Raw genomic sequence first — 16,771 nt, 5'->3', positions numbered from 1 at the left:
GGAGGTGGTGGAGCTGGGTGAATGTAGCCCCAGTGTTGTCCTGGCCCAAGGGTGATGCAGGGCCTGCACAGCTGTGTGTGCAACAGAACTCCAGGTACTGTGAGCTCAGCTGCTCCTCCTCTTGGTGGAAACTCCTGGGGGACAAGGTTAGGAAAGTGGGCAGGGCATGAAGGGACATGGGGAAGCAGGCTTGGGGAGGCTGCGTGGGCCTGTGAGTGCTATCTATGATGCCAGCTGCGTTCTGAGCCTCCTTCAGCACCTGTGTCTGCAGGATGGTCAGTGCCATGCATTGAGGCGGATGCCCACTCTGCTTGCTTGTGCTTTTCTGTTCCAAGAACAAATCCCTGCCTGCCTCCCTCCCTTCCTCCCCAGAACCCTGCACCCAGCATGACTCCTTTCCTCTTTTTTAGAAAGAAGGAAGGGGAGCTTTTTGTTGCCCCAACAATGCCCTGGGCCTCATCCCTTTGTTGATATCAGTATCTTGCTAAACATACTTCTTAGATTTGGATGTCCACGTCAATTCCTAGGAGAACAAATAACACATATAGTGTGGTTTTCAGTTCCTAGGGGGTTTAATGGTTCAGCTGTTTTCACCACATCCTGTATTTAACCTCTGGTCAAGGCTCAACATTGAGACTTAGACTGGGTGGACCCAACTGGGTGGACCCATTTGCTTCACTAATGTGGGCAAAACCAGGTAAGCTGTGAGCCCTTTCAGAATGTGGCTCACCCTCCTCTGAGTGTGTCCCAGGCTATATAAAGACAAGGTGTAAATAAAGAACGTGTGTTTGTAGCTGGCAGTTTGGAATTCAGCATGTAAAGATACTACCCAATCAAGGCAACCACAGTATTTCAGGATACAAAAGAGATTGATTCCACTCAATTGGGAAATGCAAATTAAAGACTTGGCTTCATTCCTCCACCAGAGCAAGAAGCCAAACAGTCTTGCCCTTAAAAAGGTGGGCTCTAAGTTCATGTGACCTGCCTTGGAGGGTGACTGTCCTCACAGTCACATGCTAGGTGGCCTTGGCGTTAAAGACCTTATTTGCTCTGTCTCTTCCTTTAGCTTCAGTGTCCCATGGTGCATTGAGCTGGAAGTACTTGTCCTAACTCCAGCCCCGAGGAACCTCTGGCAAAGACCCCTGGCCAGCCATTGTTTCACATGAGGAGGCTGTGATTCTTCTCACATCTACGCCCAAGCACATGCTAGAACATTCCTAAAGGGATGATTTCTACCTGGCTATCAACAGTCTGCAATCTTACAGGAGTCATTCATTCATTCATTCATTCTTTTCATTCTATCTCATTCTGCCTCAAACAAGTATGTAACGTTGGATGGGCACAGCTTGTTCAATAGTTGTTGAGACTTCTTGAGAGAGAGAGGCAAAGTATGCTTTCTTGGATTCTGAGTTCTGTGTTTCCTGTTTAAGATTGCAAACTACTGTGGCTTCCTTCTGGACAAAAGGAAGAAATAAACACGGAAGGCCTTACCCCTGTACAAAGATTAGCACAGCATGAAGATGCCGGGCAGGATGGGAAACGCTGCCGCCGAAATGAGGACTAAAGGGAAGCATTTCATTACCCCCATCCCATGGCTGACGTTTTATCATTTCCTCCTTGCTTGGGTGCTGCACCAGCTCTGTCCAGTTCCCATCCTGGGAGAGACACATTCTGATTCCATGATACATGGATAATTTTCAGGTTTGGCGACTAACCGTGAAACTGGATGTAGCATTCTCTTAAGAGATGGATGCATCCTGGCTGGGCGCAGTGGCTCAACGCCTGTAATCCCAGCACTTTGGGAGGCTGAGGTGGGTGGATCACCTGAGGTCAGGAGTTCAAGACCAGCCTGGCCAACATGGTGAAACCCCGTCCCTACTAAAAATACAAAAAATTAGCCAAGTGTGGTAGCGGGTGCCTGTAATCTCAGCTACTTGGGAGGCTGAGGCAGGAGAATCGCTTGAACCTGGGAGGCAGAGGTTGCAAGTGAGCCGAGATCGCGCCACTGCACTCCAGCCTGGGTAACAGAGTGAGACTCTGTCTCAAAAAAAAAAAAAAAAAAAAAAAAGACAGAGAGAGAAAGAAAGAAATGGATGCATCCTACGGTTAGATCAAAAGGGTCTGCTCAGTAGCTATTTCTAATTTGGCTGCTGTACTGAGAAGCGACCTGGGTTGCGGGTGCGGCTGCTCTTATCACATTGTGCCGAAATTCTCTGCACTGTTTGCCCAGCTGGTGTCTGTTTAGAGAGCTATTTAGATCCTCCCACAGAAAGGAAAGCTTTCCATCCTCGGAGAAACCGCAGAGATTAAGTACATATAAGAGAAAAGCATTATGGTGACTCATCAGCGCAAAATCAATGATTCCCTTTTTGCATTATAAATGATGGGGTTTATAGTGGACAGCTTTTAGCATGAGTGCCGATGTGACTGTGGGATGGGGTGGGGAAAGAATCACACAAATGCCATTGAGCACCGGACCTGTCCGTTGGGAAAAAGACTAGAAACGATAATGATGTGATTAGGGTGCTCACTGATTATCTGAAGCAGGAAATTCTTTTTTAAAAAATTTTATTTCGTTTTATTTTAAGTTCAGGATACATGTGCAGGACATGCAGGTTTGCTACATAGGTAAACGTGTGCCACAGTGATTTGCTGCACCTATCAACCCATCACCTAGGTATTAAGCCCTGCATGCAGGAAATTCTTAGCCTTTGTAGTGGAATAAAATATTATCAGAGAAAGTAAGAATTTTCGGTTAGCTTATGGGCAGTCATTTGAGGACACCCAACCTAACTTCTCTGTCCATGTGGAAATTCTCTACAAAACCTGACTTCGAAGGCTGAAGAATCTCATGATCCCCTGAATTTCCATGCAGCCAAGAAAGTGAAAGGCAGCCTTTGTAGGAATTTGTCAGTGACAGGATGCTCATCACCTCTTGTGGCTCTTCCAGTTTTTGAATGGCTTTAATTACTTGAAAGGTCTCCCTCACATCTAGGTGAAATTTGTCTTCTGGTAACTTTTATCTGTGGGTCTTAGTGCTGCTCTTCGGAACTATAGGGAAAGCCTAGTTCTCTTCACACTACGGCTCTTACAACATTTAAGGATGACACTAGTGTTTTCTCTGTCTCGCTGTCTCCTGACCGTCCTCACTGCTTTCTGATGCTAAAGAAGAACACTTATCACTACTCGGCCACCTTCCAGGTCTGAACATGTGGGGTCCATATGTTGTTCATATATGGAGAGAGAACTATGGGATTGTTGTCCACCTTTGTTTACAACACTATACCTCTATGAACCAGTCTCTCTTAAGAACTTGTTAGTTTTTTAGCAGCTATTGGGTCCTGCCTACCTTAAAATCTGAATTTGAGCCTTCTATTCCCTCAAATTTCCATGTACCTGAGGAGTTGGAAAGAAGCAGAAACAAAATTTCTGACCTGTCACTATTGACCTGTTCTGCTTTGATCAAGGCCTTTGCGGTATTTGATGTTAGAATCTTAGGTAAGTGGATATATTACGTAGTTTGCATAGTTTTGCAGTTTTAATATGATAGGATCACACAAAAATCCATGTTCTCCTTTGGGAATGGTGGCTGGAGCTTTGTTAGATTTTTGACAAAAATTATACGTGCTGGTCATAGCCACGTAAACAGTTCGACCAGCTGAAGGTGTTATTATCAATAAGGAGCTAACGCCGCCAGAATTAGGAGTTTGAGGGCATTTGTATGCAATATTTACAGAGCAATGGGAATCTCTTATTTTGGGAATCCTCTTTGTATGACTGGTGCAGATGTTAGGGTCTACCTGAGCAAATTGTGCCAGGCAAAGTCCCAACCTGCAATGTGAAGTACAACCAGTACAATCTACCCTTGAGCAGGCCTTCCAAGAGCATGTGCGGGGTGGGCCAATTCATTCAAAAGTATACTTGTTATACTTTTCTGAATCATTAGATAGTACCTGTGGACGTATCTGGTTTAAGTGGACTGAGCTGGTGAGAAAATCTCTCTCCATCTCCCTCATTGTTAATTTGATGACCATCTTGGATTAGAAAGAGTGGCCAACTCAGCAGTGGGGAGACTTAGCCTTGGGAAGGAAGGTGGGAAGGGCCTCTATCTTCCCATTTCCCCGTGCTGAATCCTTAGCCTGAATCCCAGGAGCCCAGGTGTGTCTCTTCTTTCTTTGAACTTCTTAAGTACTTGTGGTCTATATTAAACACTTGGGCATTTACACATTTAATTAATAAGCCTGTTAACCTTTCCCCATGAGTACCTATTGCCTCCCCAGCTAGATTGTTCCATCTTTTGCATCCTCTACACTCAAGCATGGAGTTGTACCCATCAAAAGGCCTAGATAGATAGATGTGGAATTAAACTATGAAGATCTGAGAGGTTCAGCTTCTTCCTCAGAAGAAAGGGCAAGAGAAAAAGGAAAACAGACTTAGGAGATTCCTATCCTATGCTGGACACTGAGCTGGGAACTTTACATTTGTTACTCCCTGTAAATCTCCATAGGACCCTCAAGTAAGCATTATCATCCTCATTTTGGAGAAGAAGAAACTAAGTCGCAGAGAAGTCAGGGAATGTATCCAAGTTCATGCAAAGCATAAGAGACCAGGCAAGGTTTGACCTCGGGTTCCTCCGCCTGCAGGAGCAGCAGTATTAGGAGACTCTCCTGCCCTGGGAGGGGGCAGCAGGGCTGGGCGTGAAGACAATGTTTGTGGCTGTAGTTGCTGCATGGCCACCTTTGAGTTACTACCAGGACCATCTCACTGCTGAAGACGGATGGGAGAAGGGCCAGGCCTGAAAGAACAAAGAGGCACATACATCATCAAGGAAGGTGGAACCATGAAGAAGGAAAAAGAAAGAGAGGAATATAATAGATTACTTACAGTTCTCTAAGCAGGAGGAATCTCACATCTGCTCAGCAGAGCAATGTGCTCATCAATAAAGTAGTTGTAAACCCCTGAAATGGCAAAGCAGTGACATAAGTTTATCTTAGTCCCTTCTTTCAAAAGGAGGAAGACTTTTTTTTTGCTAGAGATGACAAGGATTTTTAATGCTGTCATAGAGCTTTGGAAACGTGGATCCCAATCACTGGATCATGTTTGCAAACTTTATTAGTCAGTTTGCTCCTGTTGCAGTAAATAAACCTTGATACCTCAATGGCTTACATGAGAAAGATTTATTTTTGGCTCATGAAAACTCCAGTGTGGGTTGGGTGAGCCTCCAGGGCAGCTGTCCATGTGGTGACATGGGAATCCTGCTTCTATGCATGGAGGCCACCATCTCAGCACATGGCTTCCAGATTGCTGTGGCAGCCAGTGTGGAAGGTCAAGGACCAGCTTTAAATTTACTTATTTTTTATTTTTGGAGGACAGGCTCTCTGTCACCCAGGGTGGAGTGCAGTGGCACAATGATAGTTCACTGCAGTCTTGAACTCCTGACCTCAAGTGATTCGCCCACCTAGTCCTTCAAAAGTGTTGGGATTACAGGCGTGAGCCACTGTGCCTGGTCAAGTAACAGTTTTTACAAGCTTCAGCATGGAAATGTCACAGATCACTTCTACTCACTGTTCCTTGGCCAGAGCTACTCACACAGCACTGCCTCACCACAGAGCAAAACTGTGCTGGGAAGGGTGGGGGAACATTTGGGTAGTCAATGGCTATTAGATATCCTGACACATTTTCCTTACTCTCTTCTGCTCAGCACCCTTTCTAAGGCAGCTCATTGCTTTTGGAAAGAATACAGGCTCCCTAATACAGCTTGTAGGCCCCTGGCCTTGGCCTCTACCTTCCAGTCGCATTGGACATTTTCCATTGAGTCTCTTGGCTGAGTTTACCTTCTCTTACCTACTACCTTCTGCCTGCCTGAAATATTCTCCCCTTTCTGATTTTCTGGCCAACTCCTTTGCTATGTGGAGGCTTAGCTCTCACTTCTTAAGGAAATCTTTCCTGAACCTCTAAATCTGGACACAGTCCTTCCTTTGAGCATCCAGCCATCCTTTATTTCTCCCATTACATTGCACTGTGGAAAGTGACTATTTTTTTCTTTTCTTTTTTTTTTGAGACAGGGTCTTGCTCTGTCACCCAGGCTGGAGTGCAGTAGTGCAATCTCAGCTCACTACAACCTCCACCTCCTGGGTTCAAGTGATTCTCCTGCCTCAGCCTTCCGAGTAGCTGGGACTACAGGTGCATGCCACCATACTTGGCTAACTTTTGTATTTTTGGTAGAGACAGGGTTTCACCATGTTGGCCAGGCTGCTCTTGAACCCCTGACCTCAAATGATCTACCCACCTTGGCCTCCCAAAGTGCTGGGATTACAGACATGAACCACCAAGCCTGGCCAGAAAGTCATTATTAACTATTCTGTAGTCTATTAGACTGTGGCTGTGTGACACTTGGGATCACTGTGAGAGCAGCCCCTGGGCACAGTGGCCCCCACACAGTAGATGCTTAATTAGTATACGTTGGATAAAGGAAGAAGGGAAGGAACTTCCTTTGAGACTGAATGTGGATGATGATACTGTTGCAGATTTTATTCTAAACTTAAAAAGCAAAGGCAGTAGAAAAGGCAAGAAACTTTGAAAAAGAATAATGGAGAGATTTTCACTTTCCTTGAGGTGAACAGGAACAATGGAGTTTCACTAATTAAAAGAGAGAGATGCTGGTGTAGGAATAGACCAAGAGACAAATAGAATAAAATAAAGAATTGACATTGCAGTCTTGATTCTGAATTCTGTAGGCCAGGCCAGGCAGGCTGGAAACTTGGGCAGGGTTTCTGTATCTTGAGGCAGAATTGCTGCTTCTTTGGGAAATCTCAGTCTTTGCTCTTAAGGTGTTCGACTGTATAAGGATTATACATGGGAAATTGGCATGTAATAAAGGAGGCATTTTATTTTGTTTTATTTTATTTTATTTTATTTTGAGACAGGGTCTCACTCTGTCACCCAGGCTGGAGTGCAGTGGCACAATCATGGCTCCCTACACCCTTGATCTCCAGGGCCAAGCCATCCTCCCACTTCAGCCTCCCGAGTAGTTGGGACTACAGGTGTGTGCCACCATGCCCCACTAATTTCTGTATTTTTTTTTTTTTTTTTTGTAGAGATGGGGTTTCACCATGTTGCCCAGGCTGGTCTTGAACTCCTAGACGCAAGTGATCCACTCGCCTCGGCCTCCCAAAATGCTGGAATTACAGGTATGAGCTATTGTACCCTGCCAAAGGAGGCATTTTAAATCAGTGGAGAAAAAATGAATTATTGAACAAATTATTTTTATACAATTGGCTGTTGTTTGTAAAATTAAAAATAATCAATAGTTTAATAATTAATTAAAAAATAAGATTTAAGTTAAAAAATTAAAAAATAAAGTCATATCCCTAGCGTGTTTTCCTATGTGGCTCTCATCTATGCAAGTTTCTTTCCTACTGTACTGCAGAAAATGAATAAATTGGAAAGTAGTTAAGGACCTAAAGCAATGCATGGTTTTGAGGGAGCCTTTTGTGTGCCTGGCAGTGTACTCCGTGACTGGCCACCAAGTGTTAATAGCTTGGGTGTCTAAGAAATCCTTTCTCATCCAGTCTGAAAGATTCATGTTGGAATACAGGATATTTTTATTAAAAGTCTCTCCCCTCTCCATAGTCGTATTATAGATGAACACTGTGCTGGCTCTCTGTACATCAAGACAATCAGTCTTGTTCCTCCACAGGCCTTTGGCAGAGCAGGGAGTTAAATGGGCATGTTCATGACATGCACTTCAAAGACAGCTGGTTACGTCAAGTCTCATTATAATGAAAGATGAAAATGAAAGGTGACTGTCTAAACTTTGCCCTGTCTTGGTATTCAAATGCCACATGAATGTTGGTTTACCGAATGCAAAACCAGAAAAATATAGCGACCGTGCATTGTCTTGTGTACCTTGTACCCAGGACAAATGGGTACAAAGGAGGTACAAGGAGGACCTTGTTGGCATGAAAAAGTTACTGTCATACCATTGAATACATTTCTGTTGTTGCTCCTGTTTTTGGTCTGTATTGACTTGTATTGCACTGTACTATTCATTTAATATAAAAGCAAAGCACGCTTTGGATACTAAGTCCTAAACCAAACAAGTGAAATACAGGGATAGCCTCCTGAAAGGTTTCTGGATAAATGTGAATATATACAACAGATAAAATCAGTTGCAATTATTCATATCACAAAATGATACTTAGCATGAAAAAGATTCAATGCAGGGTCTTTAAAGAGAATTTTCTTAATTTAGATAAAATACAATATGGTCAATTTCAATGCACCTTTAAGAGCATAATCTGTAATGAAGCCCGATATAGTACATTTTACAATTAAAATATTTCAAGTCCCCCAAATTCAATTTGGCTCATGGTAAGTGCAAATAGGACTCTTATTCCAATGTCTCTCTCTCTCTCTCTCTCTCCCTCTCTCCTCCCCCCTTTGTCTTGTGTTTTACCAAATTGTAGTTTCAGATATACAAACTTCTGTCCCTTGCACACACTTCGAGTTGCCTTATAACTGGGGACGTCTAGCAGCTGAAGGGTAGAAAGCTATGAGAAACTGAAAAGGAGCTTTGGCCATAGTTAAAGTAAAAATAGAATTGCAGAATTTGTGCAATTTGTCTAGCTAATTAAGCAAAAATCCACAGGACAGAATAGCAATAGTGAGCTGAAAGAATGTGCCCAATGGGATAGAATTCATCATTTAAAACAATTCTGGTTTTCTACATCAGCTTTATTGGTTGAACAGGCATAATTCCCTGAAAATCTGTGGTTAATGTCTCAGGTTCAATTAATGCATTAAGGAAATGTCAACATTTTAGCTGTGATGTAGCTTTGTTTCTTACTTTTATTTTTTGAAATGGAGTCTCACTCACTTTGTCACCAAGGCTGGAGACACCAAGTGGCGTGATCTCAGCTCACTGCAACCTCCACCCCCCAGGTTCAAGCGATTCTCCTGCTTCAGCCAACTGAGTAGCTGGGATTAAAGGTGCATGCCACCACACCTGGCTAATTTTTGTTATTTTTAGTAGAGACGGGGTTTCATCATGTTGGCCTGGCTGTTCTTGATTTCCTGACCTCAGGTGATCTACCGGCTTTGGCCTCCCAAAGTGCTGGGATTACAAGTGTGAGCCACCACCGCCTGCCTAATTATTATTATTTTTTTAAAGTAGAGATGGGTTTTACCATGTTGGCCAAGCTGGTCTCAACCTCCTGACCTCACGTGATTGGCCTGCCTTAGCCTCCCAAAGTGCTGGGATTACAGGTGTGAGCCACCACACCCAGACTGCTTCATTTTTTTAAAAAACAAAATCTCCCAGTGCTTTGGGAGGCCAAGGCAGGAGGTTTGCTTGAGGCTAGAAGTTTGAGATCAGCTGGGCAACATAGCAAAATACTGTCTCTACAAAAGAAAGAAAAAAAAGAAAATTAAAAAATAAGCTGGGTGTGGTGGTACGTGCCTATAGTCTCAACTACTTGGGAGGCTGAGGTGGGAGGATCACTTGAGCCCAGGAGCTCAAGGCTGCAGTGAGCTGTGATTGTGCCACTGCCCTCCAGCCTGGGTGACAGAGAGAGACCTTGTGTCTAACAACAAAAACAAACAAACATACCAAAAAAAAACCAAACAAAAACAAACAACCAAAAAGCAACCCATCCAAACCCCAAAAACTAAGGGCATGAGTTTGCAAAGGATCAGAAAGGACTTCACATGACTTTGCCAGTCACTGCACCTTGCGCCTGTGCTGAAATGAGCTTATTTATATTCAAATGTGAGGCCTGAGTTTAGGGCTTGTCTCTGACTCAGTTTCTATATCACCACAGAGCTGCCCACCTCTCTTACCCACTGGCTGGCTTGGCCCCAGCCATGGTTGTGCTGGTCCTGCAGTCACAAAGTCAATTCATTGCTGCCATTGTTGCTACCTGTACTACAGGCCAAGTTGCTCTCCATGCAGTACGAATTGGCTAGAAGAAGCTTCACCTGAAGAGGCCAGGGGATGCATCTAGAAAGCATGGAGAAACTAAAACCCCCTGTCGCCAACTTTGCCCAGCAGGAGGTGGTGGATAGGAAGGGACTGGCTAATTAGTTATTTTCCCTTCTCCATCTCATGCCCCGCCTCACATACTGTTCTGAGATGCAAGCATCCATGTGACCTTCCTGAAGACATTATGTGAGATCAAGCCATCATCCAGGCTGTTATAAAGCAGCTCAGTAGGCTGGGCACGGTAGCTCACACCTGTAATTCCAGCACTTTGGGAGGCCGAGGCAGGTGGATCACCTGAGGTCAGGAGTTCGAGACCATCCTGGCCAACATGGCGAAACCCCGTCTCTACTAAAAATACAAAAATTAGCTGGGTGTGGTGGCTCACGCCTGTAATCCCAGCTACTTGGGAGGCTAAAGCAGGAGAATCGCTTGAACCTGGGAGGTGGAGGTTGCAGTGAGCTGAGGTTGCGCCATTGCACTCCAGCCTGGGCAACAAGAGCAAAACTCCATCTCAAAAAAAAAAAAACAAACAAAAAAGCAGCTCAGTAACCCACGCCCTTGTGTTTGATCTTCCTCTTCCTTGCCTCACTGGTCTCCCTCATACTCCTGCTTCCCCAGGATTGCACTTGTCAGTGAAGTCTTAGCACATAAACGTGTGCCCGAGGCTCTACTGTCCAGGGAAACTTGGCCCCAGAAAGCAGAGCTTCTGATGGGTTTTGGTAGCAGCAAGTGGGTGGTGACAATCTCTGACATTCTGCAGCATCACAATTACAAAAGCTTTTATCTGAAGCTAATTAGGATGAGGCAGAGGAGGAAGCCAAAGTACTGACTTATCAAGACACTGGAGCACTTGATGCATTTTGGAGCAATAGTAACCCTAAGGACTTGGATGTGGGTGGTAACTTCTGAAGGCACTGGAAGCCTTGCAAAAGGAAAATAATAAGTGCAGGGCAGCTATTTGCCACCTGGAGGCCCTGTCTGAAAGCCAGAGTGTTTCTGTGGTCACTTTAGAGGAGGTTCTCATCTCTAAAACCCACAGGACAGAAGGTTATTAAACCCGGGATCTGATTATAAGGGTGGCAGAAATGCAAAAGAAGCAAAATGCACAGCCTTAACACCACCTCAGTGTCAAAGTAAAGACCTGACAGGAGAGTGGACCACCAAGACCTTGGATGGTGATGTTTGCATGGCCAAGGCTGAGAATATTTTAGCCCCCAATTCCCTGAAGCTTCCTGGCTGGCCGAAGCTGTTCCCAACAACCTGGGGAGAGAACAGCCTCGCCTTCCCAGGGCATTACACTATGACCTCACCTGGAGGTGCTCCACACAATGATCATTGTTTTTCTCCAGATCTGTCCCCACTATCTCTCATTATGTCCTGGCTAACAACCAGAGTCAGGCCTGAGCACAGCTTCAATGAGGAAGTACAATCCCTGCTCCAGGAGAAAACAGTCTATGTGTCAAAGGCTTACAGGAGCTGGCAGGCACGAATTAGCAAACACCTTGTAGTAGCGTATCTTGAGGGTGTTAGATCATCATGATTACCTGGAGCTGGTCCTAATAGTCTTTTGAGACAGCTCCATGACATTTAGATAGGATGATGGCTGCAATTGATAAGGTGGAAATGCTGGAGCATATTTGGCATTAAGAAAGGGGTTAAGGCTCAAGGAGTTGGGAATGTTAGAATGAATTTACTATGTAAATCCCGAGAACCTGCCACATCACTGTGTTTCCTGAAAAAGACTGGGAGACACTTTTGCTATGAATGCAGCAGGAGTACACAAGTGAAGGGCTCACTAATATCTTTGAGAATTTTAGTGTCTGTCTTCTGTAGGCAGGGGTTATGGGTGTAGACACTTCCATAGAACTGAACTTCTTCTTCTTCTTCTTCTTCTTCTTTTTTTTTTAAATAGGAGTCTCACTCTGTTGCCCAGGCTGGAGTGCATTGGTGCAATCTGGGCTCACTGTAATATCCATCTCCTGGGTTCAAGCAATTCTCCTGCCTTGGCTGAGATTACAGGCACCCACCACCATGCCCGGCTAATTTTTGTATTTTTAGTAGAGATGGGGTTTCACCATGTTGGCCAGGCTGGTCTTGAACTCCTGACCTCAAGCAATCCTCCTGCCTCGGCCTCCCAAAGTGCTGAGATTACAGGAGTGAGCCACTGCACCCGGCTGGAACTGAACTTCTTTATATCAATGGGGATAGTGAGATTCCAGAATTATAAAACTAGATGGCAACTCGTAACCACCAGAGGCAAGGTGGCCATAATGATTATAATTGGAAACACTGCAGAATAGTACTTAGGGTGCCTCAACCTTCAGAGATTTGTAGCAATGGTTAAGAGATCATGGTGTTCCTAGGCATGAGACAGAAGGACAGCTAACTAGGGTGTTATTAAGATTGTATAATAATAATAAAAAGAAAACTGGAGAATAGAAGGTTGACATCAGTCCTTGCAATAAAAAATTGTGGACTCTCACTCAGTTTTCAAATGTAAGCCAGTTTGAAAACCAGCTTGAAGTAAAGTTTTCAAACTGGCTTATTAGGTTGATGCAAAAGTAATTGTGGTTTTGGCCATGACTTTTAATGGCAAAATTGCAATTATTTTTGCACCAACCAAATACATTTGAAAACTGAGTGAGAGTCTACAATTTTTTATTGCAATGACTGATGTGTGGATTGAGGGGAAGACTTAGGCTTCCTTAAAGAAGGACCCTTCTATTTTCCACAGTATACCTGAAAATGTGTTCTTCTAATCTTCCCCTTTAAGGAATTTGCACCCATTTCCCCAAGTAACTAGTGCCAGAGAATAGGGACGATTCAGACTTTTTGAGGATTAGTAATATACAAGGTTTGAGCTGATACTGATAAGGAGTTAAGAAGAAATTACTTAGGCAGGTGGTGAGGGTACGGAAATCCTCAGTAAGGTTTTTCCTTTAATGAAAAGCAGCCCCAAATCATTTTCTAACAAAGAGCAGCCTGTAAAATCAAGCTGCAAACATAGATGATGGCAGCTGTGCCAATCATGTTCAAGATAGCGACTCCATCTTCCCTTTTCTTTGACAGCCACGTGTACAGTAAGGAGCAGGTAAGATGACCCAGCCAAGGGGAAATTTCATTTGCTAAATAAGATTAGGGTGGGTGGCCAGCCTTCCCCAGTGGTATGTAAACATCATACCTGATTGAACCAATCTGTGGGCCCTACGTAAATCAGACACCACCTTGAACCAATCTGTGAGTCCTATGTAAATCAGGCACCGCCTTGAACCAATCTGTGGGCCCTATGTAAATCAGACACCGCCTCCTCAAGCCTGACTATAAAATCTGGCGCATCTGCCGCCAGCGGGCCTTTTCCTCTCGGAAGTTCCCTCCCTCTCACTAGAGAAAGAGAGCTGTTTTCCTTTCTTTTTCTTTTGTCTATTAAACTTCCGCTCCTAAATGCCTCATGTGTGTCTGTGTCCTAAATTTTCCTGGTGTGAGATGACAAACCCTAGGTATTTACCCCAGACAACATAGCTGCTTCAATACCGAGGGATCTTAAATGATACCAAGGCATATTAAATGCCTTATGTTGTCCCTCCCCACCTGCCCTGTCCCGTTAGATTGGCAGTTTTAGGAAGTCTGGTGATAAATAGAGTTTTACCCCAAGTCTGTTTCACAATTGGTCCATTTGGTCCACTGGGTCCAAAAACTACCCTGTGGTTATTTATCAGGTCCCCAAATATACAACTGGGATAGATATATTTAGTGGTTGGCAGAACTCCCACTTATGGAGTAAGGAACTATGGTGGGAAGGGCCAAGTAAAGTATCTGAAACTGTTCTTTCCCCATTATTCAAGATGGCAATCATGAATAACAAGGCATTCCAGGAGGAAGTACAGATATGATTGCTATCATCAAGAACATCAAAGCTGCAAGGAGGTGGTGGTCCCCGTAATATCTCCATTCAGTTTACCCACTGTGTCCCTGTAAAAACCAGATAAATGATGGCAGATGCTATTAGGTGATAGCCCCTTGAAGCTGTTGTGCTGGGTTTGCTATATTTACTGATGAAGAGCAACACGCCTTCTCAAACTTCATATGTGACTACTGATCTGGCAAATGATTTCTTGTCAACCTCCATCAATAGGGGGACTCTGCAGTGGTTGGCCTTTCTGTGGCAAGGATAGCAGTATACATTCACTATCTGCATGTCTGCAGGGATCTTGATCATGCTGACATTCTGCAGAACATTGCTCTGTCTCACCTATTAGTGACATCATGCTAATTGGACTTACTGACCTTGGAGTAGCAAGTATCATAGATGCCCTAATACAGGGCATCAACCTGGGATGATTTTAACCCCCAGGGGATATTTGGGAACATCTGCAGATATTTTGGTTGTTATAATTGGTTGACGTGAGCAACTGGCATCTACTGGGTAGAGTTCAGGGATGCTTCTGTACACCCTACAACACAAAGAATAGCCGCCTACCCAAACAAAGAATTATCTGGCTCCAAATGCCAATAGTGTCAAGGTTGGGAAACACTGTCCTAGAAGACACCTGTGTACCAGTGGTGGGAGGTCAACCCTATGCAAATTCAGGAGTCTGTTACATCAACGAAGTTTCTAGGAGTTAAGTAGTCTGGGGCATGCCAGACCATCCTTTTTAAAGTTAAAGGATAATTGGCATATATCAGGCTCTTAAAAATATTTGCTGAATGAATGAGCGAATGAACAGCATATAGAAAAGTTCCCTGTGCAAAGAGAAGGAGGCTTGAGAGAGAGAGTTTCCCAGAGGAAGGCAGAAGTTTGCTGTGGCCAGAGGCCAGGAGAGGGGCTGGAGGTGCGGCCTGGGAGAAGGCTGTGGTTTATATGGTTTACATGCTATTCCTTTAGACACCCACCCACAGAAGGTGGAGGGCAAACAAATGAGAAACAAGGCCTGGTTTGTATTCTAGAAAGATCACTTTTGGACTGGTTAGAGAGGTTGTCCTGAAAGGTTATGAAACCAGAGTCAGTCAAACTAGTCTGGCCCCCCTTTTTTTGCAATAGTCTGGTTGGGAAACCTTGGGCACCTGTTCTGGGTCAGAATGGAAATAAATGGAAGAAACAGATTCCAGAAGATTTGGGAGAAAAAAATTATCAGGAGTTGGTGACTGAATTGAGAGTGTGGGTAAAGGGTAGAAGAAAACTCTCAGTTATCTTGGTCTTTGGGTAAATGGGAAATGCAGGAAAATAATACAGTTTTAAATGGCATTTTTGAGAAGGTTTTGTTCTGGATATTTTGTAATTTAAAGATGTGGGGCTGGGTACAGTGGCTCACACCTGTAATCCCAGCACTTCCGGAGGCTGAGGTGGGAGGATCACTTGAGGCCACCAGCCTGGCCAACATGGTGAAGACCCGTCTCTACTAAAAATACAAAAACTTGGTTGGGCATGATGGTGTGCGCCTGTAAGCCCAGCTACTTGGGAGGCTGAGGCAGGAGAATCACTTGAACCCAGGAGGTGGAGGTTGCAGTGAGCCGAGATTGCTCCCCTACACTCCAGCCTGGTCGACAGAGTGAGACTGTCTCAAACAAAACAAAACAAAGATTGGGGGCATACAAGACATAAAAGAGGAAGAATCCAGCAGGTACCTGGAAAAACAGGGCAGGTTTCAGCTGAAGAAGGAGACTTGGGAGCCTTCCTTGATGGGTGATGTTTGAAGTGATGGATTGCGTGAGAGCATGCAAGAGAAGTTAAATGCTTCATTTGTGTTATTCTGTTTCATCCTCAGCCATGTCTAGAGGAATATTGTCTCCATTTTATAGATGAGGAAACTGAGGCTCAGGAAGTTTATCTAACTCAGGTTGACATAGCTGATGATGGCCAGAACTCATATGCAAACCCAGGCATTTCTGTCTTTAAGGCTTACTCCACCACCTCCTAACTTACCTTTTTTCAACTTTTATGAACCTTTACTTTAAAATGCTATGGGTCTCAGTGACTCACGCCTGTAGTCCCAGCACTTTGGGAGGCCAAGGTGGGTGGATTACTTGAGGTTAGGAGTTCAAGACCAGCCTAGCCAACATGGTGAAACCCCATCTCTACTAAAAACACAAAAAGTAGCCAGGCATGGTGGCATGTGCCTGTAATCCCAGCTACTTGGGAAGCTGAGGCAGGAGAATTGCTTGAATCTGGGAGGTGGAGGTAGCAGTGAATTGAGATCGTGCCACTGCATTCCAGCCTGGATGACGTAGTGAGAACCTTGTTTCAAATAGCAAAAGACTAAGCAGCAGGATGGGAAGGGTTAAATAAAGGATGCTGCATCCATACAATGGACTGCCATGGAACTGTACAAAAGAGTAAGGAAGCTCTTAGGGAATGAATCAGAGAGCTTTGGGGTATGTTGTTACCTTAAAAGCAACAACAAAATCCAATGTGTCAAACACTGCGTCTACTATTCTCTCTTTTGTGTAAAAAGTGAAAATAACATTTACTTGTATCTGTGTAAAGAAACACAACGAATATAAGATACTTACTGAACTAGTTACTTATAAAGGCAGTGAAAAATGGAGTGGAAGGACACAGAACAGGAGCAAATATTCTCAGTGGACATCTTTTAGATTTGAAGTATGTGAATATAGTACCTATTCAGCAATTAAAACATTAAAAAAGTGGTATATTTACCTATTAGCCTTTTTCTACATTTGATATTTATTTCTGCCCCTGGAAAGATGGCTTATGGATTTATAATATTCTGGCTTATGGCTTTATAATATTCTGGTACTTAGCAATCAGTCAATCAATGGATCAATTGACCA

General features: G+C 44.0%; 1 long non-coding RNA gene across 1 annotated transcript in view; it reads left to right on the top strand.

The window, feature by feature from the left end:
• The window catches only part of LOC104008178 (uncharacterized), a 44,735-nt gene that overhangs the window by 10,878 nt on the left and 17,086 nt on the right, over nucleotides 1-16,771 (top strand). The window contains exon 3 of the long non-coding RNA XR_008541577.2: nucleotides 7,098-7,190. This is a non-coding gene — a long non-coding RNA (uncharacterized LOC104008178). The remainder of the gene's footprint in view (nucleotides 1-7,097; nucleotides 7,191-16,771) is intronic.

Source organism: Pan troglodytes, chromosome 22, assembly GCF_028858775.2.
Source record: "Pan troglodytes isolate AG18354 chromosome 22, NHGRI_mPanTro3-v2.0_pri, whole genome shotgun sequence".
NCBI classification, from domain to species: domain Eukaryota; kingdom Metazoa; phylum Chordata; class Mammalia; order Primates; family Hominidae; genus Pan; species Pan troglodytes.
This window is presented reverse-complemented; position numbering and strand designations above follow the sequence as displayed.